Below are 22679 nucleotides of genomic sequence, written 5' to 3' on the forward strand. Positions count from 1 at the left end.
TGAAGTGCATCCTCCACAACGTCTGCTCCCTCCATAAACACACCACCGAAATCTGGGACCTCCTCGACAGCATCACCCCGGACGTCGCATTCCTCACTGAGACCTGGACCGACAACACATTAGGCCCAGACATTGCCATCGCTATCCCCCAGGGGTCCAAGCTCACCCGGAAAGATCTCTCCAACTCCCCTGAGGGGGGAAGAATCACCATCGTCCACAGGTGCAACCTCCGCCTGAACACACACATCAAAGACTCCAAAAGAAGCTACTAACCGGATGGAACACCTCCTCTTTAAGTTACACACCAGCCTGACATCCACCATCAGGGGAACCATCATCTACAACCCTCCCGGACCCCGCACCCTTTTCGTCCACTCCATCATGGACTTCATCTCCGCACAAGCCATTGCAGCCACCAACTGCACCCTGCTGGAAGACCTCAACTTCCACCTTGAGAAACCATAAGACCCCAACACTGCATCCCTCCTAGGCAACCTCCACAACATAGGACTTTGACAGATTGTGACAGAGCCAACACAATCGGCAGGACACACCTCAATCCCATCTTCACTACAGGAACCTCTGCTACTTTCAGCCACACTACGGAACTCCCATAGACAGATCACTGATGCATCCACTTCACCTTCAACCAACCCACCATCACCAGATCCCAACTCCAGCTATCGCATGGAAACTGAACAAGAATAACCGACGATCAGCTCACCACCGCCCACGCCATCTCCGCACCCACCATCACACGCAATGATGACCCAAACACCGCAGAACGCACCTTCCACAAGTGGATCACCGACTGCGCCAACGCCATAGCCCCCCTCAAAAAGAACAACAACACCCATGCAAAGAGAGACAGCTGGTTCACCCCCGAACTCCAGGAATCAAGACACACCTGTTGCTGCCTTGAGAAAATCTAGAGAAACACTAAATCCCCAGAAGCTCACAGCAACTTCAAAGCCACCACCACCGCACACCACCAGCTCATCAGAAACACCAGAAAGAAGGATATCCAAGACAGGATCTCCTCACAAGACCACAACAGGAAGGAACTCTTCAACATGATGAAGGACTTCGCCCAACCCAACAGCGAGACAACTGACATCCCACCCTTACAGGACCTATGCGACAGACTCAAAATCAAGACCATCTATGACAGTTTCTACAAGGACAACTCATGAGCAGAACCCCCCTGTCCAACCACCGATGCCAGCAAACCCACAATCTCCACCTGGACACCCCTCTCCACCAAAGATACATTGAAAACCATGAAGTCCATACACTCCGGGGCCCCCACAGACCCATGTCCCCATCACGCCTTCAACAGGGCTGCAGATACCATCGCCCCCAAGCTCTGCCTCACCATCAACTGCTCACTAGCTTCCGCCACCTTACCCAATGACTGGAAACACGCCATGATCAACCCCCTCCTCAAGAAAGCCTCGGCTGACCCCACTGACCTCGAAAACTTCAGGCCTATCTCCCTACTTCCATTTTGTGTGAAAGTCATAGAAAAAACAGTCAACAGCCAACTCACCACGTTTTTAGAAAGCCACAACATCCTCGACATCTCCCAATCTGGAATCAGGTCAAACAACAGCACCGAAACGGCCCTCCTGTCCACAACTGGCAACATCCACTCCCTACTGGACAAGGGAGAGACAGCAACACTCATCCTACTTGACCTCTCAACAGCGTTCGACACAGTCTCCCATCACACCCTGATAAGAAGACCCCAAGAAGTCGGCAATAGAGACTTGGCCCTCGACTGGATCCAATCCTTCCTCTCCGGCAGAACGCAATGAGTGAGGCTCGCCCCCTTTCTCGCAGAACCCACACCCATCACCTACGGAGTGCCCCAAGGATCCTCCCTCAGCCCTACGCTGTTCAACGTCTACCTGCCCCCACTAACCACCATCGTCAGAAGCTACACAATAAACACCATCTCCTATGACGACGACACCCAACACATCCTCTCCCTCTCCAACGAACCAGAGAAGGCCAGACACAACTTCCACGAGGACATGAAAGCAGTTGCCAACTGGATGAGAGATAGCTGCCTCAACTCAACACAAACAAGACCGAGGTAGTCATCCTGGCCCTCAACCCAACTCATGGAACGATTCCTGGTGGCCACCCACCCTCGGAAACCCATCCACCACCTCCAGCCAATCCTGCAACCTCGGAATCTTCCTGGACCCCGACCTCAGCATGAACCATCAGATCAACTCAGTCACCTCCAAAGTGACCAATTCCTTTTCTTAGACTGGGAGAAGAGGCTAATTCCAGATTCCTTCTTACGACTCACTGACAAGAGATGTTTCATTGAGTTTCTTGCACATCTCTTCACAAGACGTCTTAACTTATTTCTTCTGTTGTTATTTCCAGCTTATTTAGCTTCATTCTTATGCGTTGACTTCTTTCATCAGAACTCTTTATGGGCATCTGAACTGACACCATTTTCTTCTCAAACTTAACATTGATTCAACTTAGAATAGGGAGTCCCTTTATGGAACATATGTGTTGTATTATTATTGTATTGACTGCATTGATTACAATTATATCGACTATATATCATTATCCAGTATACTTGGGGATTAATACTTTAATAAAAGATGAATGAATAAAAAACTGAATATAAAACCCTTTCACTCACTGTAAACTAGCTTTATTGACCAAACAAATATGTATTAATTGATAATGTTTTATATTGATTACGGATCTTTACTTCTTTGTCGACATCAAATATCCATTGACCTGTGTGTGAGGTTGATTTACAGTTGCAGTGTAGAGGAGAAAGACTGGTGTACCAGCACAGTGAATGTGGTAAATATTAGATGTTTATATACAGTAGTAGATAGACTGGCAGTAGATACATCAGGGTATTATAAATTAGTGATTGTGGAAATATTAGCAATTAGCAATTAGAACAATGGTTATGCAGAACTGTCTTGCCTTGGATATTCTTTTGACAAAAGTAGGCTGAGTTGGCAAAGTATTTAAGGCAAGGAGGTGTTGTACAGACATACCTGATTCTAGGGGTGCAATTGATTCTTTTAATACTAATACAACTAATTTGACTCATGAGATTAGGACATTGATAGAACCAGGATTATTGGACAGTGTAGGATCCTGGATAAGAGAATTAGGGATCATCTATTATGATTACTTTATAATTATCCATTTCGTTATGATGTTTTTGCTTGGAGGGATTTTGAACGAAATTAGTGATATGCGCGATTTCATGGCTATCCATATCGTTATGTTTTTTGTATTTGGAGCGACGTACGAGGAGAATTTTAGATAAGTTAAAAGAATAACTTTTATTTAAATATTATTATATGAGAAATGAATTGGTATTGGCCATATGACATAATAATTGAAATTGAATGAGATTCAAGAAATGATTAGATGTGTCAAATAGATGATATGGTATAAAAAGAGAATCCAAGATGGCGACCGCGAGGTTGACACAGGCATAAAAGCCGAAATGCGTTCCTTAGCGTGTCAATAAATTGTTTTTCAGCAACTGTGGAGTGCCGGATTCCTTTTTTAATATTGAAGGAGAGTGGAGATTTTTGATGCGGTGGAGCGCATCCGACATCGGCACCACCGACATTTTAGAGCAGATGAGTTAAGCCGAGTTGAGTGTATCTATATATATCTATATATATATATATATATACAGTATATATATATATATATATATATATATATATATATGTTTCTCCAAATGCCACTGAAAATGCCAAACACTTAACGATGGGTGCCTCCTCCGTGCAAGTGGCAACACGTAAAACATACAAACAAAAACGGCTTTCCTTCAAAGTCATAAAGGAGCACTCTCCAGGTTTGCAGCTAAGTTCATTTCCCCAGCATGACGCGTTTTGGCTAAATGCCTTTCTCAAATGCCAGCAAAATAAAAAGACATTCGTATTCAGCTGTTTAAATAGTTTCTCTTCATTGTTAGTTTCGATATTAGTCATCAGTGAGAAAGGACTTCAATTCATCCATAAATCACTTGGCTAAGAGCGCTGCCATTTTAACCTGTGTTGTTCATAGTCCCAGTTGCAGTATCACTATCGTAGATTTTGCCATCCTAGTGAATCTGGGCACATTCAAACTGTCATTGCAATCAGCGCGCTTTTAGCATGAATACTCAATGTTGTTGTAGAAATATGCGAATGTCTTTTCATGAAACACATTAGTTATGCCTGTTCATCTCTGTCTCATGCCCATATTATTTCCATACCTGAAGGCAGCAGTCTCGTGACTAATGCCAATCCATGTAGTCATGTCCTGTAAAATCAGCAAGTATTTCAATATTTCAGGGCTGCGGCAGTTCTGGCATTTATCATTATAAGTTTCTCCAAATGCCACTGAAAATGCCGATCACTTAACGATGGGTGCCTCCTCCGTGCAAAAGTGGCATACACGTAAAACATACAAACAAAAACGGCTTTCCTTCAAAGCCATTAAGGAGCACTCTCCAGGTTTGCAGCTAAGTTCATTTCCCCAGCATGACGTGTTTCGGCTAAATGCCTTTCTCAAATGCCAACAAAATAAAAAGACACTCGTGTTCAGCTGTTTAAATAGTTTCTCTTCATTGTTAGTTTCGATATTAGTCATCAGTGAGAAAGGACTACAGTTCAATATATATATTTATAGTAACTATGCACATTGATTATTTGTTGTTAGTTTATATGTATATATTTACATATAAACTAAAACCAAATAATACATTTGCATAGTTACCATTCAGCAATTATCAACTAATAAGTGCTATTCAATTATTAAGTAATTAACTTTCCATTCTATACCTCTATAACCGTACAAACCTAGCAGCCCATACCTACAATATAGCTACAACAATGAACTATTCCATAATTTACTTGTTTAAAAACATTTACATTGCAGTCAATAGTTAATTGCTGATTTATATTACTTAATTAACTACCCATCTTGACCTTACAAACCTACCAACCGTAATTTTAATCTAATTAAATTAGGTGTCCCATTGTTTTCATATTTGAAATTCAATTAAATGATTAATTTAAAATTATTATTCAGAATTAATTAACACCTAATTAATACATATATTTACACATACACATATATGTGTGTAAATATGTATGTGTGTGTTTATATATATATATATACATATATATATGTATATATATATATATATAGAGAGAGAGAGAGAGAGATAGAGATACATATAAATATAGGGATTTTTTCTGGCAAACAAACTGGTCCTCTCACAGTGTGCTCAAAAAAGCTGGGGCCAAGGTCAGGGACAGACCTCTCCCTGTACAAATTACTCCACCAAAGTAACAACGGTGCACTCCAGGAGATTTAGTAACAATATTTAATGGTCACACAGTTATCAAAGACCACCACTGGCGCGTTTCGACTAAAGAGTCTTGATCATGGTAAGTGAGTGCATCTTCTTTGTTAACTTTATATACTGTCCCATACGAGGCCTTTGCGGTGCAACCGGGGACTTGTTGTCAAAAACATTTACAATCAAAACAAACACAAAATATACACTTGTATGTAGTTACACATCTTGTACATCGGAGGAATAGAGGAACTGCTTGTGCATACATCTGTTATCTTTGTTATCATCATTCGAGCAGTATGACTGTTATATAGCAACTCTGTGTGAGCAATTCCTCACAAAGACGTTGTTAAAGGGAGCTTATTTCACTCATTGTTTGACAACTACCATATAATTCAATGAATTCAAACTACATCATGCATTTTATCAGTGTCCTGACTCAACACACCTAAGCAAGGCTTGTAAGCAGATTTTTCAATGTTATGAATATACATTACACCCTCTCTATGTAAACCACTGCATTTTGGGAATTGTAGTTGGTGTATGGCTTCTTGGAGGTATTACCACATTGATGCCATCTGGCAATCGGAAGGGGTGTAAGTGCATGACTGCCCCATCCAACTACGTGTCTTAGTTGCACAATGTGTAAGTGTCCTCCATATATACATATATATATATATAATAATATATATATATATATATATGTTTATATATATATATATATATAGATGTATATATATATATAATAATATATATATATATAATATATAACATCTATAGGTGGCCCCTAAATACCTATAGAAGGGGGCATAATCTTCATGATAGGTTGAGATCAAATGATATTGCACCTACTTCTCAAGTAAAAGAACATAATCTGCAGGGATTCTTTCCATGTGGCCACTGTAAAGCATGCCGCAATAGTGTGTCTAGGAAAGAGTACTCTACAAGTAAACCAGGAACAAATAGACAAATCAAGCAGTTTGTGACATGCAGTACTCCGTTTACCATTTATGTATTGGAATGTCCTTGTCATCTTAGGTATGTGGGAAGTACAAAACATGCAGTGAAAAAACGTATTTTAGAACATATGCGTGCTATCACAACAAGGGATCCACATTATCCTGTAGCAAGACATTTTCAGGACAATCATAACTCTGATACCACTTTGTTATCTTATTTTGGTATTGAACATGTGGCACTACATCACAGAGATGGCAATAGAGAGTTGATTTTACGGAAAAAAGAATCCCGATATATCGTGGATTTAGAAACTAAAATACCGAAAGAATTGAATATTGGTGAAGAGCTGAATACCCACCTATTTGATAATTAACATGATGAATTATTAAATATCAGGAACTGGCAATTCTGCATCTTAGACTTTATGGCACTTATATTATGATTAGTAGGGATGTTTTAATCAGTCTTCATTTCTCGAATTATTTCTTATTATAATGTATTTATTCCATTTATGTCTTTTCAGAATGGTGGGGTCCGGATGGATTCCTGATTCGTGAATTGATTAGTGCTTGTTTCTTCACATGGTGATGGGTATTGGCCATATAGAAATAGTGATGAGTACTTTCTCTATAAATTTTGTAAAGATTAAAAAGGCAGAATGAATTTTAATTTTCCTAGAATAAGAACAATATTGGTGTTATTTAATAATTGGGGGGTTTTGATTGAAGGAAGAAGTTTTAAACAGTAGATATACATGGTATGTGAATTTTAATATCTTGGGTAGAAGGGAATGCGATTTAGAATTGTGATACTGGCCTCATCTATATTATGAAAAATAATTTCTCTAAGGGAATCATTTTATTGGATGTATATGAGCTGTATCTATATTTATATTTATATTTATATTTATATTTATATTTATATTATTTATTGATATACGAGCGTTCCTTGATATTCTAGTTATGTATATATGGTGATGTATTTGTATATATACTAATTTGATATTTTCTATTTATTCAGCCTTATACCCTTCAGTTTATATTGATATATATATTTATACATGTATCTGTGTGGAAAAGAAAATGGTAATTTTGTAGAAAAATTCAGTCCTGTTTCTGTGGCCATGATTGTTGGGTATTTAATGCTGTATGTATTGGTTGAATTATACACGTGACCAAGGCTGCTAGTCAGCCGAAACGCATTGTGTTAAATAAACAAATTCTACTTTTGATTTCCTGAGCGTGCGGCTATTATAAAATAATTTGGATGTTGAAATGATATTAATCGGAGTGCTCTGCCGGTTGCTGCCGCACCACCCCTCTAGGGCCGTCTGGAGCTCGTTTTTCGAGCACGTGTTATTGAAGAAAGGATTTCTTGTTTGAGCTCCTTCTGGCCGGCCGCGTACACGATGAGGAGTGTATGAATTAGAATCAGAGATCTGTGTGCCGCTGAGGGACTATCCGAGATATTTTGACAGCTGATTGTGTATTTTGAAGTGTTCGACTGGATCTTATATCGCTGGCCCAATGGAACTTTGACGCTGCAAAGTTCAGGCGACTGGGAGTGAGGCCAGTGATTGCATATTTGACATATGGTGAGAGTTCTGCCCTCTGATATTGTTTCTGAGACGCCATTGACCGCGCAGTGGGAAGCAAGCGAGTCGGACGTGAACGATTTGAATTTGTTTCGCGTATAAACAACAAATGGCAACATTGTAGCAACTGAGAGAACACGGTATAGTGTTATCTGAAGCTCCTGGAAAATCTGTTTGAACTTGCTTATTGAAACGTGTGGGGATATGCGAAGAACAAATATGCAATTATAATTAAGTGTGACGGCTCCAATTGATACACTGACATTGAGGTTAATAATGTGTACGAGCAGCAGGATAATTGTAACATTTTACTAACAGGGGATAGCCCTTTCAGTTACCTCCAAATTCCCGTCCTTTCTTTTTTAAATTTAATTACTACCCGGGAGCGGGTATGTTTCTGGATGGTGCTTACAATTGAGGATTTGTGAGGAGTCATTAAACATACGGCAATAATCTAAAGTAAACAACTTTAACTTGCACATTAATTTCTGGAATTTAATTTTGAAATGTATTTTAGTATTTTGGTTAATGTGCAGATTTGATAACACAAGTCTTGATTCTAATTGGGCTATGAGAAAACGCTCTAAAAGGCATACAATAAGTATTGTGTTCTGGCGTGCGAAGGCAAGGGGAACTGGGTATTTTACCCAGGGGATTCCATTTGTTAGTTATTTGTTTTTTCATCCTAATTTGTATAATTCTTCTTTGTACACTAGGATTTGGTAACAGGTTAATTACTATGGATGATGATATTGATAATCAGAGAAGAATGGCTGCTCAAGCATTATTTGCTAAGACTATTATAACAGGAAAATTGCCTGGGAATGATGCAGGTCATAACAGTGATTTGAATACATTATTATATAAATTGGAGAAAATGTGTAAACAAGAAATATCTAAATGGTGGGAAGCTACTTCTTTACAGAATTATATTGATCAAAATATGGTTCCGAGAGGATTGAGAATTTTTATTACACCAGCATGTGAGTCATCTAACCCTGAAATGTTGAAAGAGTGGCCAGAGAATTCGGCAGTAAGTTGCAAACATATGCTTGAAATTCTGGTGAAATATGCCTGGCGTGATAGGGAGACTTTACTAGTAGACATCAAGAAAATGAAAGAGGACTTTGCCTCTAGACCTGAAAAAGAATTGATTGCTAGTTTTTATGAAACAATGAAGATAAAGTTGAAAAAATATGAAGATGTTATAAAGACTAAAAACAACAAAAACTTCATAGGGACATAGGTGATTATGAAAGCGGAAGAATTTTGACTTTCAGCAGGAAATATGATCACCTTTACAAACCAGGGTCAAATTATTCTACATCTGTGGGCCAACCTTCTACTTCTGAAAGTGAGTTGGAGAGTACAAGAGAGATTGATTCTCTGAGTTCAACTGACAGTGAAATGTCTAATGTTGAAATTACTAACAAGCCGGCTACATTTTTAGACGAGTATCGCCTGCTACGACATGGCAGGCAACAGAAAGGAGAGGGACAGAACTACAGGGGCATACCAAGGAGCCGAAGAGGAAGACGAGCCGGAGTCAAAAGGGGAGAGAGCGATTTAGAAACCGCAATAAGAAGAGATCTAAATTCGGAGCAAGTGGGAAAAACAACAAAAGGCTCCGATGTGTCGACATAATGGATAGTGAAACGGTGAATAAGACTATTATTAATTTATCAGATCACCAGTCAACAGAGGAAGATAAAAAAACATTATGCCTAGGCCTTTCCTTCTGTCCTACTGTACGATTCAATTATGCTGAAACTCGTATTGATCTGTTTAAATTTATAAGGAAATTGAAACAAAAATGTTTTTTTCAATTGAAAGGAAATGTCGGCAATTGTTCAGAACCTCTCATGATTAATGATAGTGGTGAACATGTTCTATCCATTGGTGATGTCGATACGTTGTTAACCCTTCATGAATTAGAACAAGATCAACGGGCAGAGATTAATGAAAAAGATCTATATCAAACTTTAGATGATTTGGGTATTGTATATGATCTGGCAGCTCCGTCTGGCTTCAAACCCAAGTCGACTTTCTTCCCGAATATGAATCATGACAATATTGACACCTTCTATGATATGGCAGTTCAAAGTTTGATACATTTTCGACACCGTACATGGTTTAAGCCCAGACATAATAGCAACATGACATACTTTCAAAGTGAAACTATTAGACTGTTAGCAGAGGATAGTGATACTATTATCTGCCCTGCTGACAAGGGAGGCAACATAGTACTTTGGAAAAAACAAAGATATATTGATGAGGTTATGCGCCAACTGAGTAATTCTCAATTCTATATGGTTGTAACCAAAGATGTATACACGAATAGCATCACGGGAATTTGGCACCTCCTGACAGAGTGGAATGACAAGGGCCTTCTACTATGGGAAGAATATTGTTTTCTGAAAAGGGATTATCCTAAGTTACCCATACTATATATTCTTCCTAAGATTCACAAAGATAGAGACAATCCTCCAGGGTGACCGATTGTCTCCTCGTGTGGGAATGTATTGGAAAATATGTCTAAATATGTGGACTTTTTTCTGAGGGAATTTGTTATGAGTTTACCCTCTTATGTTCGTGACACTAAAGATTTCCTAGGTAAATTAGAAGGTATTATCTGGGAAGACGATTTCCTACTTGTTTCTTTAGATGTCAATTCTTTGTATACGATCATTGATCATGAGAAAGGCAATACAAGCATGTAGACATTTCCTGCAGACAAGATCTTTAAGATATCTGGCACATACTGATATGCTAATTGAGATGATAAAATATTGTTTGACGAATAATATTTTTCTATTTAATGGCAAGCTCTACAAACAAGTTCTTGGAACTGCAATGGGAACTTGCTTTGCTCCCAGTTTTGCCTGTTTGTTTATGGGCTTATGGGAAGAAGGGATTTTCAAAGACAAAGATAAAAAGATACAGAAATCAACCAGGCCATATTATGGCTTAGATATATTGATGATCTTTTTATATTTTGGAAAGGATCTGAGAATGAGGCTATATGTTTTATTGAGAAACTTAACGAGAATGAGTGTAACATTAGATTGACATATAGCATCAGTCATCTTTCGATTGAGTTTTTGGACACAAGGATCAAGATCAAGGATAAGATGATCCATACTGAACTTTTCCGTAAAACTACAGCAGGTAATAGCTTACTGCATGCTACCAGTGGACATCCCAATAAACTTAAATGGAGTTTTCCTTATGGAGAATTATTAAGGGCCAAAAGAATTAGCAATACAGATGAGGCTTTCGAAGGAGAATAGAAAGATATGACTGTAAGGTTTAAACAAAGGGGTTACCCGGATTGGGTAATCAAAAAGGCTACAGATAAAATCAAGAAAGTGGAACGAATTCAGACACTTTTTGATAATACTGGGAAGATGGAAAATGATAAGAATGAGGACATCAGATTGGTCCTAACCTATAATGAAGATACTACACAGATTAAAAAGATCATTTCTAAACATTGCAATATTTTGAAAAGTGATCCTATTATTGGTAAAGAGATTCAGAGGTGGCCCCTAATTACCTATAGAAGAGGGCGTAATCTTCATGATAGGTTGAGATCAAATGATATTACACCTACTTCTCACGTAAAAGAACATAGGGGGTTATTACAACTTTGGAGGAGGTGTTAATTCGTCCCAAATGTGACGGATATACCACCAGCCGTATTACGAGTTCCATAGGATATAATGGACTCATAATACGGCTGGTGGTATATCCGTCACTTTACCGTCACTTTTGGGACGGATTAACACCTCCTCCAAAATTGTAATAACCCCCATAATCTGCAGGGATTCTTTCCATGTGGCCACTGTAAAGCATGCCGCAATAGTGTGTCTAGGAAAGAGTACTCTACAAGTAAACCAGGAACAAATAGACAAATCAAGCAGTTTGTGACATGCAGTACTCCATTTACCATCTATGTATTGGAATGTCCTTGTCATCTTAGGTATGTGGGAAGTACGAAACATGCAGTGAAAAAACGTATTTTAGAACCTATGCGTGCTATCACAACAAGGGATCCACATTATCCTGTAGCAAGACATTTTCAGGACAATCATAACTCTGATACCACTTTGTTATCTTATTTTGGTATTGAACATGTGCCACTACATGGCAATAGAGAGTTGCAATAGAGAGTTGATTTTACGGAAAAAAGAATCCCGATATATCGTGGATTTAGAAACTAAAATATCAAAAGGATTGAATATTGGTGAAGAGCTGAATACCCACCTATTTGATAATTAACATGATGAATTATTAAATATAAGAAACTGGTGATTCTGCATCTTAGACTTTATGGCACTTATATTATGATTAGTAGGGATGTTTTAATCAGTCTTCATTTCTCGAATTATTTCTTATTATAATGTATTTATTCCATTTATGTCTTTTCAGAATGGTGGGGTCCGGCTGGATTCCTGATTCGTGAATTGATTAGTGCTTGTTTCTTCACAGGGTGATGGATATTGGCCATATAGAAATAGTGATGAGTACTTTCTCTATAAAGTTTGTACAGATTAAAAAGGGAGAATGAATTTTAATTTTCCTAGAATAAGAACAATATTAGTGTTATTTAATAATTGGGGGGTTTTGGTTGAAGGAAGAAGTTTTAAACAGTATATATACATGGTATGTGAATTTTAATATCTTGGGTAGAAGGGAATGCGATTTAGAATTGTGATACTGGCCTCATCTATATTATGAAAAATAATTTCTCTAAGAGAATCGTTTTATTGGATGTATATATGAGCTGTATCTATATTTATATCTATATTTATATTTATATTTATATATTTATATTGATATTATTTATTGATATACGAGCTTTCCTTGATATTCTAGTTATTTATATATGTTGATGTATATGTATATATACTAATTTGATATTTTCCATTTATTCAGCCTTATACCCTTTTTTTTATATTGATATATATATTAATACATGTATCTGTGTGGAAAAGAAAATGGTAATTTTGTAGAAAAATTCAGTCCTGTTTCTGTGGCCATGATTGTTGGGTATTTAATGCTGTATGTATTGGTTGAATTATACACGTGACCAAGGCTGCTAGTCAGCCGACACGCGTTGTGTTAAATAAACAAATTCTACTTTTGATTTCCTGAGCGTGCGACTATTATAAAATAATTTGGATGTTGAAATATATATATATATATATATGGAGGACACTTACACATTGTGTAAATAAGACACGTAGTTGGATATATATAGATATATATATATATATATATATATATATATATATATATATATATATATATATATATATATATATATATATATATATATATCTGGGCTTAGGATCTGCCTCAATATCTATAGTTCTTTTTCCTTTACTATCTCAAAAACTACTGAACTAATTTATACCAAATGACAAAAAGGGTGCTTTCTGACCCAAAAGCTACAAACTGCCAAATGTGGTGTAATTCTGTCTAGCAGTTCGGGCTGCCCCCTGTCTAAGAACAATGGGCCTCATTTTGAGTTTGGCGGATGGGAAAGCCCGTCCACCAAACTCCTGACAGGTTGGCCACTGCCTACACGTCAACATCCCTGCCGGAGTCGTTTTAATTTTCCCGCTAGGTCAGTGGGTGGAAACCTGAGTTTCTGCCCGCCAGCTTAGTGGGAAACGGGCTACAGCACTGTCTCTGGCTCGTAATCGAGCCAGAAGTAATGCTATAGCCAGCAGGGTGCAAAGCACCCTCACAATGTTCACTATCTACAGAGCAGACAGTGAACATTGAGAGGGTGCGGGGCGGGGGGGCCTTCACTGTCCATGTCAAGTGCAGGGGCTCCCCTGTGTCCCCCTGCACCTGTTCTCCACCATCCTTTTCATGGCAGTGTTACCGCCATGGAAAGGCTGTCTGAAAACATGGTTGTAATCTGCAGGGCAGCTCTGCTTGCAGCACTGCCCTGATAGATTACAACCTCTGCCACCACAGGGCTGCCGGGATCCATGATCATGGCGGAGCTAGCAGTTTAGGTTGTAATGTTGCGGTTGGACTGTGGCAGTCTTAAGACCTCCACACTCGTAATGACCCCCATTGCGTCTACTATATTTAGATATAGGGGGTCATTCCGACCCTGGCGGTCATGGACCGCCGGGGTCGGCGGGAGCACCGCCAACAGGCTGGCGGTGCTCCGCAGGGCATTCTGACCGCAGCGGTATGGCCGCGGTCAGAACAGGAAAACTGGCGGTGTCCCGCCGGTTTTCCGCTGCCCTGCGGAATCCCCCATGGCGGCGCAGCTTGCTGCGCCGCCATGGGGGATTACGACCCCCTTACCGCCATCCTGTTCCTGGCGGTTCCGACCGCCAGGAACAGGATGGCGGTGAGGGGTGTCGTGGGGCCCCTGGGGGCCCCTGCAGTGCCCATGCCAATGCCCCGTAAGAGGGCCCCACTTTGAATTTCAGTGTCTGCTTAGCAGACACTGAAATTCGCGATGGGTGCTACTGCACCTGTCGCACCCTTCCCACTCCGCCGGCTCCATTCGGAGCCGGCTTCCTCGTGGGAAGGGGTTTCCCGCTGGGCTGGCGATCGCCCGCCAGCCCAGCGGGAAAGCCAGAATGGCCTCCGCGGTCTTTTGACCGCGGAGCGGCCACATGGCGGTTCCCGCCAGGTGGGCGGCGACCGCCGCCCGCCGGCCTCAGAATGAGGCCCATAATGATATTCCCTACTCAATATTTTCAACCCACGCCATTAAAGTGTCATTTTGATGTATGCGCACTCCACACTCCAGAACCAACAATGGATAATCAGATAGCACCTCAACTCCATTGTCATTTTTCATTTGGTCTGCTCACAACATTCTCTGCCCTATTAACCTTTTTCTCTGCACTTCCATGAGAGCCCCTTTCCCACTGTTTGAGAAGCTCACTTGTTCTTTCCTTTCCACTTCTGCTTTGAATGATTTTTTGACTTTTTGACATGTATGTGTGCATAAAATGCAATGTATTAATGTAGACAATGATTCAATATAATGGACATATTCCTAAGCAATATAAATTTAGTTGGTTAATTTTAGTTTTGCAAAGCAGTATACCTGCCCAGCTGGCTAGCAGAGGCTTTGGCATTGTTCCCATGACTGATGACACTCCACCTATTTATAAATGCCTGATTCCCTGGTGAGACCAATGTGCAGAGGACTGTATGGCAGATGCACTTTTGTCACTATTGGTGTCAGGCTGTCCGCCATGTATTTTCGCTTGTTTTTCTTTTTCATAAACAACTCATCCAATGTGGTGCGAAGACAGACAGGGGTTTTGCCCTTATGTGTGGTGGCCACTAACTGTTTTGCAAGCCCTACTGGTCCCAGCCATGTTTACCCAGTCTTCACTTCACTGGTGACTTAGGCAGCGGAACCCAGTGACCAGTGCCCCACCCTAAATAGAGTGGGGTAACTACCACTGTGACGTCTTGGGCCGGTGATAAAATGGACATCAGGTCAAGGGCTTCTACTGGAGTAGCCAGCTAAGGGTCTGCAGGAGAGAACCCAGTGTTAGGCCTGATAGTCTTAGGGTGGTCTTCCCCAACATCATGCCTGCCTCCCTCCATTTTTCTGATCTTATTTTTACTGGTTTTAGGACTCTGTGCCCTTTACCCTTGTTGACCAGTGCTAAAGTGCTTGTGGCCTCCCCCCTAAACATGGTAATATTGTCTCCTACCCAGTTGGCACATTTCATTTACCTATAAAGTCCCTAGTAAAGTGCACTGTATGTGCCAAGGGACCGTAAATTAAATGTTACTAGTGGGTCTGCAAGAATCTACAACAATATGTCAACAGGGATCATTCATCAACAAATTTTAAATGGAACACAAAAGGATCAAATACACAAAAAGAGGTGAACCGATATGCATAATTATATTCATGTTGAAATCCAGATAACAGCGAGCACATATCTCAAGGTAAAAAAAAGTGTTAGTGACTCAGGCCCTCATTACAACCCTGGTGGTAAATCCCGCTTTCCACCATGCTGAAGGCCCCCAACATACCGTGGCGGAATTCCGCTACAGGTATCACGACCCACATCCCGGAATCCACCACAATACAGACACCCACACAAGTCAACTACACCAAACGTCAGTGATAAACTGGTGATAGCAAAACCTACACCATCACGCCAACAGGAATACGCCCACACTATCACGACCCACGAATCAATGTAGCGGTCATTCAACCATGGTAATCCATTGGTGGTACACACCGCCACGCCCAAAATACACACACATTTACAAAACACAACCACATTGGCCAAATCAAAATACACACACTTGATACACATACACACACCACACCGACACACTCACACCACTATAAAACACACACCCACATTACCCACAACCCCTTACAACGACATTGTTTCAAAAAGCACAGAGAGAGAGAATAGCAAACACAACACCAGTATCCACAGGCACACAACACCATGACTCATACAACATCCACGCACCTCAAACAACACATCCCAACACAACACATCACACAGCACAATAAACAGCACCTCACACATCACCCACACCACATCATGGCACCTCAAAGACACCCTAGGTTTTCAGAGGAGGAGTTCAGGGTCATGGTGGAGGAAATCATCTGTGTAGAGCCACAGCTTTTCGGATCACAGGTGCAGCACACCTCCATTGCTAGGAAGATGGAACTATGGAATCGTCGACAGGGTCAACGCAGTGGGACAGCATCCAAGAACATGGGATGACATCAGGAAGAGGTGGAACGACCTACGGGGGAAGGTGTGTTCAGTGGTATCCAGACATCAGATTGTTGTACAGAGGACTGGCGGTGGACACCCACCTCCTCCCCCACAACTAACAACATGGGAGAAGCAAGTCTTGGCAATACTGCATCCTGAGGGCCTGGCAGGAGTAGCAGGAGGACTGGACTCTGGTAAGTCATATCTTATTTACCATATCCCCCACCCCACCTGCATGCCATCACATACCCCCACCCTCACCCTCACCCCCATCACTCCAACACCTCACTATCACAACCCAGCCATCCCAATACCAAGGCCCTGCATGCAACACCTATGCATGGGCCCACATCACCAAAGCATGTCCAGTACAGATACCACACAGACCCCAAACCAACTATCACAAAAGGGCAAACACAATAATGCAAGCACAGGAGTAGAGGATACCTCACCCAAATGCACAAGATGGCACACACAGAGACTAACACTATGCATTTACACTTCAACAGGACCCATACACAACGTCACTGGACAGGAGGTGCCAGACATACCCAGTCCCCCCACGGAAGAGGCCCACAGTGATGACAGCAGTTCTGCACGCCTGGACCAAGATGACCAGACCGGCCCATCAGGGACCTCTGGACAGTCGGTTCACCTGCCACTGTCACAAGCCACCACAGACCCTCCCCCCTCAGGAAACACCACCACAGCACCCACCCAGCAGGCCCATGCCCCTGTCCCCAGGACACGTCAATCAGCAGTGTGTCCACCACTACAGGGACCCCTGGCAAACCCACCAACCCAAGACAATCAGGGATCTAGGGTCAGTGGCAGTGAGCACACGGTTCAGGGGATGGAGGCACAGGGTAACAGGGAGGCTGGGAGGACTGCTGTGTGAGAAGGGGAGGGCAGGCCCAGGGAACCGACCCTCCACGAGGCACTCTCCAACATCATGGGAGCATACCACCATTCCCAGGAGACCATGGGCACGGTACTGGCCAAGTTTCAGGAGACTCAGAGGCTGCAAGAGGAACACTGCCTTGGGATCAGGGAGGACTTGAAGTCCATTAACACCACCCTGATCACCATTGCAGGGGTGCTGGCAGACCTGGCCAACACCATGAGGGACACAGTGGCACAGAAACGGGCCCCTGACACTAGCCTGGACGATGAACAGCCCTCCACCTCCACCGGCGCTAGTGGGCAGGAGGCACTGCCACAGGAACAACAGGCCACCAGCATCCCAACCCCTGCAGAAGGAGAACCATCCCGCAAACTGTCCCTGAGATCCAGGAACAAGACAGAGAATATTGCCAAGACCCTCGCCAGGAAATAAGACCTTCTGTCCCACTTTGTCATCCTGTCCACCTCAAACTGCCATTGCTCCGCTTCCTATGCCCCATTGGACAACGCACCTGGGAGACCAAGAGACTGGACTCTACCATGGACATTCCTCCACCATCACCCCAGCCCATTGCATACTCCCCTCCACTTATTAGCACAGAAATAAACACCCTTGAATCACAAATCAATCTGGAGTCAGTCTGTGCTTTCACAAATGTGTAATTGCAACCTCTCTGAAATATAGCAATGTCAATGTACTTGTTCACATACCAATGTTACACAGTTGTTGGCCAGCAGTAAACATAGAAGAGGGCACAAAGTGGGACTCAGATCTGTGAAATGGAATGCCAAAGTGACAAGTCAGGGTCCATACACAGAGGTAAAAAGGCAGATTTGTGCTAGGTCCTACAATAGTATGAGATGTGGGAAGCAGTGCCGTCCTCTTACCTGTGTCTCACTGGAAGTATTGCATGATGATGTTGTTACGGTTGTCTACAACTTCTTCTTCTGCCTCCTCTTCTTCACTGTCCACAGGCTCCACAGCTGCCACCAGACCACCATCAGGCCCATCCTCCTGCAGAAAATGCACCTGGCGTTGCAAAGCCAGGCTGTGCAACATACAGCAGGCCACGATGATCTGGCACACCTTCTTCTGTGAGTAGTATAGGGATCCACCTGTCAGATGGAGGCACCGGAATCTGGCTTTTAGGAGGCCGAAAGTACGCTCTAATATCTTCCTAGTTCACCCATGTGCCTCATTGTAGCGTTCCTCAGCCCTTGTCCTGGGATTCCTCACTGGGGTCAGTAGCCATGACAAGTTGGGGTAACCAGAGTCACCTTCAAATATCGAGGGACAACTGTTAGACATCGTAAAAACATTAGAGAATCTCCCACCAAATTAAACTGTGTGGGGACCTTGGGCTCACCTATTAGCCACACACGGTGCCTCTGGTGTTGCCCCATCACATAAGGGATGCTGCTATTCCTCAAAATGTAAGCGTCATGCACAGAGCCTGAATACTTGGCATTCACATGGGAGATGTACTGGTCTGCCAAATACATCCCATCTGCACATTCATTGAATGGTAGCTTTTCCAGTTTCTGTACACTTGCTTATTCTTGCGGGGGGAAAAATGCCACATGTGTACCATCAATGGCACCAATTATGTTGGGGATATGTCCTAGGGCATAAAAGTCACTTTTCACTGTGGGCCGATCCTCCACCTGAGGGAAAACGATGTAGCTGCGCATGTGTTTCAGCAGGGCAGATAACACTCTGGACAACAAGTTAGAGAACATTGGCTGGGACATCCCTGATGCTGTGGCCACTGTTGTTTAAGAAGACCCACTGGCCCGGAAATGGAGTACAGACAGGACCTGCACTAGAGGGGGTATCCCGGTGGGATGGCGGATAGCTTACATCAGGTCTGGCTCCAGCTGGGCACACAGTTCATGGATTGTTGCACGATCAAGTCTGTATGTGATTATGATGTGTCTCTCTTCCATTGTTGACAGGTCCACCAGGGGTTTGTACACCGGAGGATGCCACCATCTCATCACCTGCCCCAGCAAACGTGCCCAATGGAGGAGAACAGCGAGCAGAGAGTCATCCAATACTGAGGTATCACAATGTGTTATTTGCAGAAATGTTAGTAATCCGCTATGTGCCGGTATCTGTCTGTATTCCCGGCCTAGATAGGTGTGACGCAGTTTTTTTCCATGCCATGTGGCCCCCTGAAATGGCGGCTGCCTGACCTGTAAGGTGGGACAAGTGGATATGAGGTAACTGCGCTGGTGTTGTACACCATCGCTGTGGGCGGTCGAAGACCGCGGCGCAATTCTGCATTGGTTAACATTGGGCCCTATCGGTCCCAGGAGCCAATGACGATGTACGCCGGCGGTGACGGTACGTCCCGCCTCGGACGTGACCGCCATTTTCTGTCTGTTCACTCACATGATACCTGACCTTCAACAGGAGAGGACCTACACTGCAAGTGCTGCTGTGACCTGCGTCTGGAAGCGACAATGGCTACAGTGTCTGGGGAAAGGGCCCCTGCCTTCACTGCGGAGGAGTTGGAGAAACTGGTGGATGGGGTCCTCCCCCAGTACATGCAACTCTACGGTCCTCCAGACAAACAGGTGAGTAAACTGTGTGCATGGTGGATGGCACATGATTGTGTGGAGTGTTGTGGATGGAAGAGATGGGGGGGCAGGCCAGCATATGAGGATGGTGTGTGTATGTTTTCTGGGCCAGGGTGTGAGATTTGTGGCCAATGTGTGAGAAGAACTGTACGGGGAGTAACATCCAATTTTACTTCAAAATTACTCTAGATCAGCGCCCACCAGAAGAAGGGTATTTGGCGTGCCATCACCAAGGAAGTGCGGACCCTAGGGGTCTACCATAGATGGAGCACCCACTGCCGGAAAAGATGGGAGTACCTGCGCAGCTAGAGCAAGAAGACGGCTGAGGCCCAGCTGGGGATGGCCTCCCAATGTGGAAGGGGTGTCCGTCGCACCAGGACCCCCCTGATGTACCGGATCCTGGCGGTGGCATATCCTGAGTTGGATGGGCGCTTGAGGGTGTCACATCAGCCACAAGCGGGTGAGTACACTCTCATTCAGCTGACTCTGCGTGCTTGACGAAGTGTCTGGGTGGGGAAGGTAGGCTTTGCGTTCCCCTAGGCCAGGGCAGACCCGCAAAGGTAGATCCACTGATTTGCAGGCTCATTCCCACTCCAACCCCAAAGGTGGTATTTGCCCTCTACACCTAGTCAGGATCATATGGGTTCCAGCTGTGCATAAAATGGGTCTAGACAGAGTCCCCCATGGGAATGTGCTTTTCCCCTGCCCTGGTAGTGCATGGCTTAGTGCATAGGGCTGCTCCCTGTGTGTTGTGTCCGCCTACGGTAGTGGTGTTGCAGACATTAACCATGTGTCTCCTCTGTCTTTCCCCCCCTTTTTGTTTTGTCACCTTGTCCTTGTATTCATTAGCATCATCTGGTGGAGGAGCAGTGGCACTGGAGCAGGAGGGAGCTGCATCCCACATGGCCCTGGAGGGTGAAATAACGGAGTCTGAAGACACCAGTGGGACGGAGGGCGAGGGGAGCTCCACGACAGGGACAGAAGGAGACACCAGCAACAGTGACTCCTCCTCTGATGGGAGCTCCCTTGCGGTGGCGGGCACCTCTGTGCCCACAGCATCAACAGGTACAGCCGCCACCCGCCCTACCAGCACCGCCCTCCCAGCAGCCCCTCATCGAGTTTCCCGTGCCCGCTCACCCAGGAGGGTGGGCATCTCCTTCATCCCAGGCACCTCAGGCCCTGCCCCAGTCAGCCCTGCTGCCCTCAGTGAGGTGGATATTGACCTCCTGAGATCCCTCACTGTTGGGCAATCAACCATTTTGAATGCCATTCAGGGTGTTGAGAGACATTTGCAGGAAACAAATGCATACCTGGAGGGCATTCATTCTGGCATGGCGGTCCAACAGAGAGCTTTTCAGGCTCTGGCCTCAGCACTGATGGCAGCCATTGTCCCTGTGTCCAGCCTCCCCCCTCCAACTTCCTCTACCCAGACCCAATCCCCTGTACCTCAGCCTATCCTAAGCACACCATCATACCAGCATGCACACTCATCAACACACAAGAGTGGACATGGCAAACATAAGCACCACACATCCCACAGGCACTCACACAAGCACCATCCCCATGCAGACACACCAACATCCACTGCCTCCACTGTGTCCCCCTCATGCACGTCCTCCTCCTCCCTCCCTGTCTCATCTCCACTCACACCTGAGTGCACTACATCTCCATCCACTACCTTCATCACCAGCACGCCCATCACCACACACCGCTCACGGGCAATCACCATCCCCACTACCATGCACACATGCCCAGTGTCCTCTCCCAGTGTGTCTGTGAGCTCTCTCCCAAAGTACACAAACACAGGCACACACCCACCCAACAGCCATCCACCTCATAACAGCCTCTGGCCCATGCACCTTCACTTAAATTCAGCAGACGTACACCTCCCACAACCACTACCACTTCCTTCACTCCCAAACCCCCTCCATCTTCCCGTTCCAGTGTGTCTAAGAAACTCTTCCTGGCTAATATTGACCTCTTCCCTACACCTCCCCCCATCCTTCCCCTAGGGCCAGGCTGTCCAGGTCCCAGCCCAGCACCTCAGCCACCAAATCATCCAGCACAGTGGTCTCAGCAAGTCTGGTCACATCGCGGGCGGCACCCATCAGGACTGCCAGAGGGCCACCTAGCGAGGCCAAGGAGCAGGCCATTCGCCACCTGCCAAGGTGAAGAAGGTGCCCACATGCCGGAGGGAGAAGCCAACCAACCACCAAGCAAGGGTTCCTCCAAGCCAAAAGGGAACAGTGCCAAGGGACCAGCAGCAACATCAAAGATGGGGAAGGGACACGAGGTGAAGAGCAAGTCAGGACAGGGCACGGAGGCTCCGGCTGAGGGACCAGAGTCACCCCTTCTGTCAACCAGAACATCAACCTGTACGGCGGTGGACACTGCCACCTGCACCGCCACCTGCACGTCTGCTGCCTCAGCAACAGTCCCCAGTTTCATCCCCAGTGGGCAGCCGTCCAAGGCTGCAGGAGACGTTTTGCTTTGTCCCTGCACAGGTGCTGACACATGCACCACCGTCAGCACCTCC

The sequence above is a fragment of the Pleurodeles waltl genome, chromosome 4_1, assembly GCF_031143425.1.
Source record: "Pleurodeles waltl isolate 20211129_DDA chromosome 4_1, aPleWal1.hap1.20221129, whole genome shotgun sequence".
Taxonomy (NCBI): domain Eukaryota; kingdom Metazoa; phylum Chordata; class Amphibia; order Caudata; family Salamandridae; genus Pleurodeles; species Pleurodeles waltl.